Raw genomic sequence first — 12,061 nt, forward strand, 5'->3', positions numbered from 1 at the left:
ACCCACCAGAGAATGAGCATTATCTTAGGAACAAAAGAAAAGCTCTGCCTTCTGGCTGTGTGGGTGGGGAAGTAATGTGGCAATATTCCTATTTTCCTTTTATTTATCTTTTTTCCTCTCCTTCTAAGTCTCTTCACAGTTTTAAATTTCTTTCTTCTCTGTTGCCTGGGGTCCCATATGCTTATTGCTTTGTCCTTATCTGGGGGGTATCTTTGAACTCAAAGGACAGCGTTGTGAAACCCCAGGAAGGTGTTCTATGTGAGAAAACTCTGATGTGCTACATTAAATTCCCGTTTAATTCTTGGGGTGCTTGGATGGCTCAGTCGGTTAAGCAGCTGACTCAATTTCAGTTCATGATCTTAGGGTCGTGGAATTGAGCTCGGTGTTGAGCTCTATGCTTAGCCTTGAGTCTGCTTTCCCTCTCCCCCTGCCCCTCTCCCCCTGCCCCTCTCCCCACTCATGCATGTGCTTACTTGTTTTCTCTAAAATAAATACAATCTTTAAAAAAAATCCCATTTAATTTTTAAAACATCTGCCTATGGTGGGGACCCTTAAATCCATTTCACAGATGAAGAAACTGAGGCTTAGAGATGTTAAGACACAAACCCAGCATCTAATGACAAATATGTAAGAAGCAATTCCATTGGCTGCTCTTCTAGTCTTCACTTAACCAAATCTTCAGACATCAAGGTTCTGTTTAAGTTCCAGAGCAGAGAGGCTGCTAGCTTTCCATCTTGAAGAGAAATCTATTGTCTCATTCTGCCCAGTCAAGGAATAGAAGCCTTGTCTCTCCCTTAGGAAGGAGTTGTGGAGTTTAGCTCAGCATCAGTATTACACTTCAGATAAAGAAGAGAGAAATGAGAAAGAAGGAGAACAAAAACAGAACATCTTTTCTCCTCAGAGAACCTAACTCCTGAGTTTGGCCTTGGTTCTAGTTCCATGTCTGCCATTCCAGTCTGTTGTGACATTGCTAAATTCCTTCTCAGTTCTGGGTCTCTATTTCCCCATCTACTGAGTTTTAATTCTAGTAACTATACTTTTTATATCTGAGCTCTAACTCTGAGCTCTTTTCTATTCACCTGTTTTTGCTTCATAGCCTCCTATTCTTATTTTATGGTGGTTATTCCTTCCTTTGAGTCATTTAATATATTTGTTGTTAAGCCCTCTTTAGATTGCTCTTATTCTTCATTCTCTCAGTTGGGGAGATTGTGGGAACCTCAGGAAGTGGTTGTGAATCCATCACTTTATGATATTTCTCCCAAGTATACCTGGTCAGAGCCTTATGAGATCATGTACTCTTGACCTTGTATATTAGCAACCCCTATATTGGTCCTAGCCTCCTATGGGTGTGTGGGGAGGCTTTAGTTTTGTTACTGGGAGAGGTGGCCAGACTTGTTCAAAAACACACACATAGGAAGGAGAATTGTAATCTGGTTGAACCCTTTCCATTGCTCTGCATCTAGCAGCCTGGGTGCTAATCTCAGCTTTGACTCATTGCTAGCTGTGTGTTCCTTGGCCAATTAAAAAAAAATTTGGTTAAAAAAAAATTTGGTTACCTGGGGAGCGACCCAGCTATCGTATCTCTATCCTTCAGTATACAAGACAAACTCAAAACTGTGTCCTTGGCAGAAGTGAAAAAATATGACAAGTTTAACCTGGTATATTAGACAAAGTGTGGTATCTGGAGTCTGGGTGTATGGCCTCAAGCAGGTCACTTAGCCTATTGGAGTTTCAGTTTTCTCATCTATAAAATGGAGTCAATAATTATACTTATCTTCCTGGGTAGATGAGTGTAAAGTGAGAAAATTCACGAGGTTGCTATGTTGTAGTAATAAACATTACTTCCTTCCAGGGAGGGAAGTTGACTGGGGGACTATGGAAGTGGTGGAAAGTGACAGCTGATTCATCAAATCCCTCAGGGTTTTGAAAAGAAAGTGGGGAGAGATTCTCCATGGACTCAATGAAAAAACAAAGAATAACAGGAAATGATACAGAGAAGACAAATTTTAGCTCTATTTTGGAAAAACTATGTGAAAAAAATGGGCAGAAGACACGAGCAGACACTTCTCCAAAGAAGACATACAAATGGCTAAAAGACACATGAAAAAGTGTTAGTCAACATTAACCATCAGGGAAATTCAAATTAAAACCATGTTGAGATACCACCTTACACCAGTTAGAATGGCACAAATCAAGAAGGCAAGAAATAAATGTTGGAGAAGTTGTGGAGAGAGGGGAACCCTATTACACTGTTGGTGGGAATGCAAATTGGTGCAGCCACTTTAGAAAACAATGTGGAGGTTACTCAAAAAATTAAAAATAGAACTACTCTATGACCCAGCAATTGCACAGATCTAGTGATACAGATGTAGTGAAAGATACAGATGTAGTGAAAAGAAGGGCCTTATGCACCCCAGTGTTCATAACAGCAATGTCCACAATAGCCAAACTGTGGAAAGAGCCTAGATGTCCTTCAACAGATGAATAGATAAAGAAGATGTGGTACATATATACAATGGAATATTACTCAGCCATCAGAAAGGATGAATACCCAACTTTTGCATCAACATGGGTGAGACTGGAGGAGATTATCCTGAGTGAAATAAGTAAAACAGTGAAAGTCAATTATCATATGGTTTCACTTATTTGTGGAACATAAGGAATTGTATGGAGGATGTTAGGAGAAGGAAGGGGAAAATGGAGAGGGAATCAGAGTGGGAGATGTTTCATGAGAAACTGTGGACTCTGGGAAACAAACTGAGGGGTTTAGAAGGAAGAGGGTAGGGGATGGGTGAGCCAGGTGATGGGTATTAATGAGGGCATGTATTGCATGGAGCACAGGGTGTTATACACAAACAATCATGGAACACTACATCAAAAACTAATGTACTGTATGGTGACTAACATAACATAATAAAAATTATATTAAATAAAAAAAATACTATGTGAGTTTAACTGATCTGGAAGGAGTTGCTTTTAGAGAGAATGAGTTTCTAGCCTCCTGAAGGAACCAAATAGAGTCCAGCAATAAATCTATACAACTATGGCCAATTGATGTTTGACAAGGAAACTAAGTTTGTTTATTGGGGAAGGAATAGTCTCTTCAAAAAATGGTGCTGGGACAACTGGATTCCCAGATGCAAAAGAATGAAGTCATGTTTCTATCTCACATAATATATAAAATTATAATATATAAAAACCGAATATAAACTGAAAATTGCACTAAGACCTAGATATAAAAGCCAAAACCCCCCTCAAAAAAATCCTAAAAGCAAACAAAGAAAAAAAACCCTACAAAAAACCAAAATACCCAAACCCTCAAACTCTTAGAACTAGAGATAAATCTTCATGATCTTGGATTTGGCAATGGATTCTTAGATATAATACTAAAACTATAAATGACAAAAAGATAAATTGGCTTTCAGCAATATTAAACTTTTATGCATCAAAGGACATTATCACAAGAGTGAAAAAACAACCCACAGGTTGGGAACACTTTGCAAAACATATATCTGATAAGGATCTAACATCCAGAATATATAAAGAACACCTACAGTTTTACAACAAAAAGAACCCAATTAAATTGGGCAGAGGACTTGAACAGATGTTTCTCCAAAGAAGATATAAAAATGCAGATCAAGGCCATATTGAGATATCATTTCATACCCGCTAAAAAGGGTAGAATAAAAAAAATTTTTTTTTTTTTTAGATAAAAATCCCCAGAAAATAACAGTGTTGGTGAGGATGTAGAAAAATTGGAACCCTCATAAATTGCTTGTGGGAATGTAAAATGGTGCAGTATAGTGAAAAATAATTTCGTGGTTCCTCACAAATTTTGTGAATTGCCCTATGAATTATAGGGTGAATTATAGGGTAATTCATAGAATAATTAAAGAATTACCCTATGATCCAGCAATTTCACTTCTGGGTATATGCCCCAAATAATTGAAGGCCAGCACCTGTGGACACCTGGGTGGCTCAGTGGGTTAAAGCCTCTGCCTTTTGCTCAGGTCATGATCCCAGGGTCCTAGGATCCAACCCCTACATTGGGCTCTCTGCTCAGCAGGGAGCCTACTTCCCTTCCTCTCTCTGCCTGCCTCTCTGTCTACTTGTGGTCTCTGTCTGTCAAATAAATAAATAAATCTTAAAAAAAAAAAAAAAAGCAGGGACTCACACAGATGCTTGTACCCTAATGTTCACTGCGGTATTATTCAATAGCCAAAAGTTGGAAATAACCCAAATATCTATCAACATAACCCATATGTGATATGTACATACAGTGGAATATTTCTCAGCCACAAAAGGAAATGAAGTCCTGACACAAGCTACAGTGTGGACAAATCTTGAAAACATTATACTAAGTGAAACAAGCAAGACACAAAAGTATTGTGTGGTTCCACTTACATGAAATATCTAGAATGGATAAATTCATAGAGAAAATAGATTTAAAGTTTCCCAGGGGCTGAGTAAAGCGGGGAGTGAAGAATTATTGGTTAATGTGTGCAGAGTTTCAGTTTGGGGTAATGGAAAATTTTTAGAAATAGTGGTGATTGCACAATATCGTGAGTATAATTAATGGCACTGAATTATTCACGTAAAATGGTTAAAATGGCAAATTTTGTGTTATATATATAGATACATGACAAACTTTAGAAACTCCTACATTTTCAAAAAATGAATACATGGTTGCTTTATATAAGTTCAATGAGTATCAAGATAAAGTAGAATGTTTCCTGCTTAGAGGACATTTAATGACATCTACTTTGCCACAATTATGTTTATGAGACCTGCGTTTTTTAGGTTTCACTTTGAGCAAGAGGTGAACAGAACATTCAGAGGAAGTTAAATGGATTTCGCTGCTACTCCTGAACCAAAATGGAAGTGTCCTGGTAGTTGGAGATAGGCAAAGTACAGGGTCAGATCCGGTCAATGGCTTCTACATTTATTTTTACTATGACTCACAGTATGAAATCCAATTTACAACATGACCCAGTAAACACATTAAAAAAAAGATTAGTTATTTTAGGGGTTGGGGACCAAAAATTGTGTTGAAGAATCATAAGTTAGTAGCTTCTAGAAGATTCCAGAAACTCCTCAGTTTAAGATTTCCAGAAGGAATGGATGTCCAGTATCCCAGAAAAGGTGATGTATATTTTATGGTCTGGAAAACAAGAATCTAAGGATAAATACTTTGAAATCAAATTGACATGTCAGTAGTTAACAGTGCCAGAGATCCTGTGGAGGTAGGCGATTTGGATATGTAGTTTGTGTGTGTTGTGAGAAAGTTGGAGGTGGCATCTGAGTTCCTTATTAATTAATCATATTTATAATAAGGTAGCACCCAAGATTGGGAGTGAAATTTTCAAATTCATGGAAATGCCTATTACTAATTCATAAGGAGAGGGGAAGAAAGCAATAGTAAAGAAATAATTATTTATGATGTTGATGATGGGACTTAAACCCAATGCTGCCATGACATGGGAAGACAGTTCCTTGTGTTGGTACAGTACTTGCAGTTAAAGACTAAAAACTCAGCCTGCTTGGGAAGTTTATGGCAGGTTTTATGTAATCAAAATGAGGCTCATTTTGTTGTTGTTTTTAATATGTCAAAACTATTTCTTCTACCTTTTCCTAATTTCTTTGCCTTGTCTTTCCTTATTGTTTGGAATTTCCTGTGTTAAGGAGGAAAGTAGAATTCAATCAAGAAAATAAGCCATGAATAATATGATTTTTCTTCACCCTGGCCAAGGCCTGGTCTGCTGAACTGAATGTTATTGTCTATGAAGTAGAAATAACGGTCTTTCAAGGTTAATGATTATGTTGGACTGACCACAGCACACTGGGCTGTATGTAGCACATAGAAGGTGTTTTAGGATCTTATGGGGATTTTTCTTCTGCTCTGTTATCTGGTATGTAGTTAAGTGGCATTTTCTTAGAAAGTTTTCAATGGAGAACTTGTAAGAATGTTCCAAGATCCATACCACTCTAAAAGTAATTTCTGGTTCTTATTTGATAAAAAGTACAGCTTTGTAGCACTTTAAGGCCAGGGTTTAATTTCTAAAAATAACATGAAGAAAGGAAAATCCCCCAATATTTGGAAACCAACACACTTCTAAATAATGCATCGGTTTAAGAAATCACAAGAAATGAAACAAACAAACAAACAAACAAACCTTGGAGTTGAGTGAACTTAAAACATCAAAAATTGGGTGTGGGGGGGATGAAAGCAGTATTTAGAGAGAATTTAATATCATTCAATGATTCTTTCAGAAAAAAAAATATCTAAAATCAATGATCTAAGTGTTCACTTTAGAAAGCTAGGAAAAGAAGAGCAGTTGAAACCCAAAGCAAGCAGAAGAAAAGAAATAATAGAAATTAAAGCAGAAATCAATAAAATTGAAAACAATAGAGAAAACCAACAAAGCCAAAAACTTGTGAAAATGTCAATAAAATTGATAAAGCTTTTCTTTTTTTAAACTTTTGTTTTTTTTTTTTTTTCAGTGTTCCGAGATTCATTGTTTATGCACCACACCCAGTGCTCCATGCAATCTGTGCCCTCCTTAATACCCATCACTAGGCTCACCCAACTCCCCACCCCCCTACCCTCTAAAACCTTCAGTTTGTTTCTCAGAGTCCACAGTCTCTCATGGTTCATCTCCCCCTCCAATTTCCCCCAATTCACTCAATTTTCCTTACCTTCTCCTACTGTACTTTTTGTTATTCCTTATGCTCCACAAGTAAGTAAAACCATATAATAAATGACTCTCTCTACTTGACTTATTTCACCCAGCGTAATCTCCTCTAGTCCCATCCATGTTGATACAAAAGTTGGGTATTCATCCTTTCTGATGGAGGCATAATATTCCATTGTATATAGGGACCACATCTTCTTTATCCATTCGTCTGTTGAAGGGCATCTTGGCTCTTTCTACAGTTTGGCGATTGTGGCCATTGCTACTATAAACTTTGGGTACAGGTGGCCCTTCTTTTCACGGCATCTGTATCTTTGGGGTAAATACCCAGTGGTGCAATTGCCGGGTCATAGGGTAGCTCTATTTATAATTTCTTAAGGTATCTCCACACTGTTTCCCAAAGTGGCTGCACCAACTTGCATTCCCACCAACAGTGTAAGAGAGTTCCCCTTTCTCCTCATCCTCTCCAACACTTGTTGTTTACTGTCTTGTTGATTTTGGCCATTCTAACTGGTGTAAGGTAGTGTCTCAGTGTGGTTTTGATTTGAATTTCCCTGATGGCTAACAATGATGAAAATTTTTTCATGTGTCTATTAGCCATTTGCATGTCTTCTTTGGTGAAGTGTCTGTTCATGTCTTCTGCTCATTTTTTTTTTAGCATGTATTTTTTTTTTTAATTTTTAATTTTTTATAAACATGTATTTTTATCCCCAGGGGTACAGGTCTGTGAATCAGCACTCACCAAAGCACATACCCTCCCCAATGTCCATAACCCCACCCCCCTTTTCCCAACCCCCCTCCCCCCAGCAACCCTCAGTTTGTTTTGTGAGATTAAGAGTCACTTATGGTTTGTCTCCCTCCCAATCCCATCTTGTTTCATTGATTCTTCTCCTACCCACTTAAGCCCCCATGTTGCATCACCACTTCCTCATATCAGGGAGATCATATGATAGTTGTCTTTCTATGCTTGACTTATTTCGCTAAGCACGATACGCTCTAGTTCCATCCATGTTGTCGCAAATGGCAAGATTTCATTTCTTTTAATGGTTGCATAGTATTCCATTGTGTATATATACCACATCTTTATCCATTCATCTGTTGATGGACATCTAGGTTCTTTCCATAGTTTGGCTATTGTGGACATTGCTGCTATAAACATTCAGGTGCACGTGCCCCTTTGGATCACTACATTTGTATCTTTAGGGTAAATACCCAGTATTGCAATTGCTGGGTCATAGGGCAGTTCTATTTTCAACATTTTGAGGAACCTCCATGCTGTTTTCCAGAGTGGCTGCACCAGCTTGCATTCCCACCAACAGTGTAGGAGGGTTCCTCTTTCTCCGCATCCTCGCCAGCATATGTCATTTCCTGACTTGTTGATTTTAGCCATTCTGACTGGTGTGAGGCGATATCTCATTGTGGTTTTGATTTGTATTTCCCTGATGCCGAGTGATATGGAGCACTTTTTCATGTGTCTGTTGGCCATCTGGCTGTCTTCTTTGCAGAAATGTCTGTTCATGTCCTCTGCCCATTTCTTGATTGGATTATTTGTTCTTTGGGTGTTGAGTTTGCTAAGTTCTTTATAGATTTTGGACACTAGTCCTTTTCTTCTGCCCATTTTTTGACGTGATTATCTGTTCTTTGAGTGTTAAGTTTGAGGAGTTCTTTATAGATCTTGGATATCAGCTCTTTGTATGTAGTGTCATTTCTGAATATCTTCTCCCATTCTGTGGGTTGCCTCTTTGTTTTATTGATGGTTTCCTTTGCTGTGCAGAAGATTTTGATCTTGATGAAGTCCCAAAAGTTCATTTTTGCTTTGTTTCCTTTGCCTTTAGAGACATGTCTTGAAGGAAGTTGCTGTGGCCGATGTTGAAGAGGTTACTGCCAATGTTCTCCTCTAGGATTCTGATGGATTCCTGCCTCACATTGAGGTCTTTTACCCATTTTGAGTTTATTTTTGTGTATGGTGTAAGAGAATGGTCTAGTTTCATTCTTCTAAACATAGAATTTTCCCAGCACAATTTATTGAAGAGACTGCCTTTTTTCCACTGTATATTTTTTTTCCTGCTGTATGAGTTCTAGTAGTTTGGGGGTATTTCTTTTGGGTTTTCCATATCAAGTATCATGTCATCTGTGAAGAGAGAGAGTTTGACTTCTTCTTGCCAATTTGAATACCTTTTATTTCTTTTTGTTGTCTGATTGCTGTTGCTAGGACTTCTAGTACTATGTTGAACAACAGTGGTAAGAGTGGGCATCCTTGTTCCTGGTCTCAAAGGGGAGGCTTTCAGCTTTTCCCCATTGAGAATGATACTCACTATGGTTTCTCATACATAGGTTTTTTGAAGTTGAGGAATATTCCCTCTATCCCTATACTTTGAAGAGTTTTAATCAGGAACTGATGCTTTGTCAAATGCTTTTTCTGCATCAATTGAGAGGATCATGTGGTTCTCTCTTTTATTGATTTGTTCTATCACATTGATTGATTTGTGAATGTTGAAACACTCCTGCATCCCAGGTATAAACCCCACCTGTTCATGGTGGATAATCTTCTTAATGTACTGTTGGATCCTATTAGCTAGTATCTTGTTAGCTAGATACTATTGTTAGTTGATCCCATTAGCTAGAATCTTGGCATCCCTATTTATCAGGGATATTGGTCTGAAGCTCTTCTTCTTGATGGGGTCTTTGCCTGGTTTGGGGACCAAGGTAATGCTGGCTTCATAGAGTCTGGAAGTTTCCCTTCTGTTTCTCTTTTTTGAAACAGCTTCAGAAGAACAGATATTATTTCTTCTTTGAATGTTGGGTAGAATTCCCCAGGGAATCCATCAGTTCCTGGGCTCCTGTTTTTTGGGAGGTTTTTGATCACTGCTTCAATCTCGTTACTAGATATTGGTCTATTCAGGTTGTCAATTTCTTCCTGTTTCAGTCTTGGAAATTTGTAGGTTTCCAGGAATGCATCCATTCCTTCTAGGTTGCTTGACTCATTGGCATATAACCGTTGATAATAATTTCTGATGATTGTTTCTATTTCCTTAGTTGTGATCTTTCCCCTTTCATTCAATAGCTTTTTAAATTTGGACCCTCTCTCTTTTCTTTTGGATTTGTTTGGCCAGTGGTTTATCAATCTTATTGATTCTTTCAAAGAATGAGCTTCTAGTTTCATTGATATGTTCTACTGTATTTTTAGTTTCTAACTCATTGATCTTTGATCTAATCTTGACTATTTCCCTTCTTTTGCATGGGGTTGGCTTAGTCTGTTGATTTTCCAGTTCTTTAAGGTGTAAAGAGAGCTGGTGTATTCAGGATTTAAAAATTTTTTTTGAGTGAGGTTTGGCTGGCTATGTATTTCTCCCTTAGGACCACCTTTGCTGTAGCCCATCAGTTTTGTACCGATGTGTCTTCATTGTCATTGGTTTCCATGAATTGTTTAAGTTCTTCTTTGATTTCCTGGTTGTTCCAAACATTCTTGAGCAAGTTGGGCTTTAACTTCCAAGTGTTTGAATACCTTCCAAACTTTTTCTTGGGTTAAGTTCCAGTTTCAAAGCATTGTGGTCTGAAAATATGCAGGGAATAAAGTCAATCTTTTTGTATTGGTTGAGCCCTGATTTGTGACCCAGTATGTCTAGTCTGGAGAAAGTTCCATGAGTGCTTGAGAAGAATGAGTATTCTGTTGTTTTAGGGTGAATGTTATGTATATATCTATGAGGTCCATCTGGTCCAATGTGTCATTCAAAGCTCTTTCTTCTTTATTGATTTTCTGCTTGGATGATCTATTACTGAGAGTGGGATGTTAAGATCCCCTACAACTAATGTATTTATATCAATATGACTTTTTATTTTAATTAACAGTTGGCTTATGTAGTTGGCTGCTCCCATATTGGGGGCATAAGTATTTACAATTTTTTGATCTTCTTGGTGGATAGACCCTTTGAGAAATGATGTAATATCCTTCTGTATCTCTGACTATAGCCTTCAGCTTAAAATCTAATTTGTCTGATATGAGAATCACTACCCCAGCTTTCTTTTGAGTCCCATTGGCATGAATGATGCTTCTCAATCCCTTCACTTTCAGTCTGGATGTATCTTTATGTTCTAAATGTGTCTCTTGTAGACAGCGTATGGGAGGGTCCTGTCGTTTTATTCAATCTGCAACACTGTGCCATTTTATGGGAACATTTAGGCTGTTCACATTGAGAGTGATTATTGAAAGATAAATTTTTATTGACATCATGTTGTCTGTGAATTCCTTGTTTCTATAGATTGTCTCTGTAAATTTCTGATCTATGTCACTCTTGGGTTCTTTCTTCTTTTACAGACCCCCCCCCCCCCTAATATTTCTTGTAGTGCCAGCTTGGTGGTCACATACTCTTTTAAACCTTGGCAGTCTTGGAAGCTCTTTATCTCTCCAACCATTTTGAATGTCAGCCTTGCTGTATAATGTATTCTTGGCTGCATGTTCTTCTCATTTAGTGCCCTGAATATGTCTTTCCAGCCCTTTCTGGCTTTCCAGGTTTCTGTGGAGAGGTCTGATGTTATTCTGATGGACCTTCCTCTGCACGTAAGGAATCTCTTTCCCCTAGCTGGCCTTAGGACCTCTTGTCTAAAATTATGATTTGTGAACTTCACAATCAAGTGTCTGGTCATTCTGGATTCATTAATGTTGGGGGATGTCCCTTCTGCCTCTAGGATATGAACACTTGTTCCATTCCCCAGATTGGGGAAATTTTCATCCAGAATTTGTTCAACTATATCTTCTAGTCTTTTCTCTTTCTCCACCCCCTCAAGGATCCCAATAATTTTGACCTTGGAACATTTCATGGGATCGTTTATTTCTCTAATTCTGTTTTCATGGCTTCTAAGCTATTTGTTCCGGGCCTCCTCCTGACCCTTTTCCCATGCAGAGGACCCTCTGGCCTGCACCTGCCTGAGATCCAGCCATCCCACCATAACAACCCTGGTGTGCTGTGCCCCAGCAACCCATAGCCTGTGCCAGCTTCAGTCTCAGCTGTCCTGCCACAGTGACCATAACACAGGGTGCCAAGAACCACCTAACCCATATCTCCTGCAGCTCCAGCCATCCAAACAGGATACTCCAGACCACACCTGCTTTAGCTACAGTCACTCTGCCAGGCAGTCTCAATGTGGAGCGCCCTGGAATTGTCTTCTAGATTACTAATTCTATCTTCTGCCTCAGTTACCTTAGCTGTCAGAGTATTTAGATTAGATTGGATCTCACTGAGAGTATTTTTAACTTTTGCCAGGTCGGCTTTCATGTCTCCCCTTAGAGATTCTATGTTGTCACTAATGGTTTTCTCCAACCTAGTCATTGCCTGAATAATTGTTACCCTGAATTCCCTTTCCAACATACT

The sequence above is a fragment of the Mustela lutreola genome, chromosome 9, assembly GCF_030435805.1.
Source record: "Mustela lutreola isolate mMusLut2 chromosome 9, mMusLut2.pri, whole genome shotgun sequence".
Lineage (NCBI taxonomy): Eukaryota > Metazoa > Chordata > Mammalia > Carnivora > Mustelidae > Mustela > Mustela lutreola.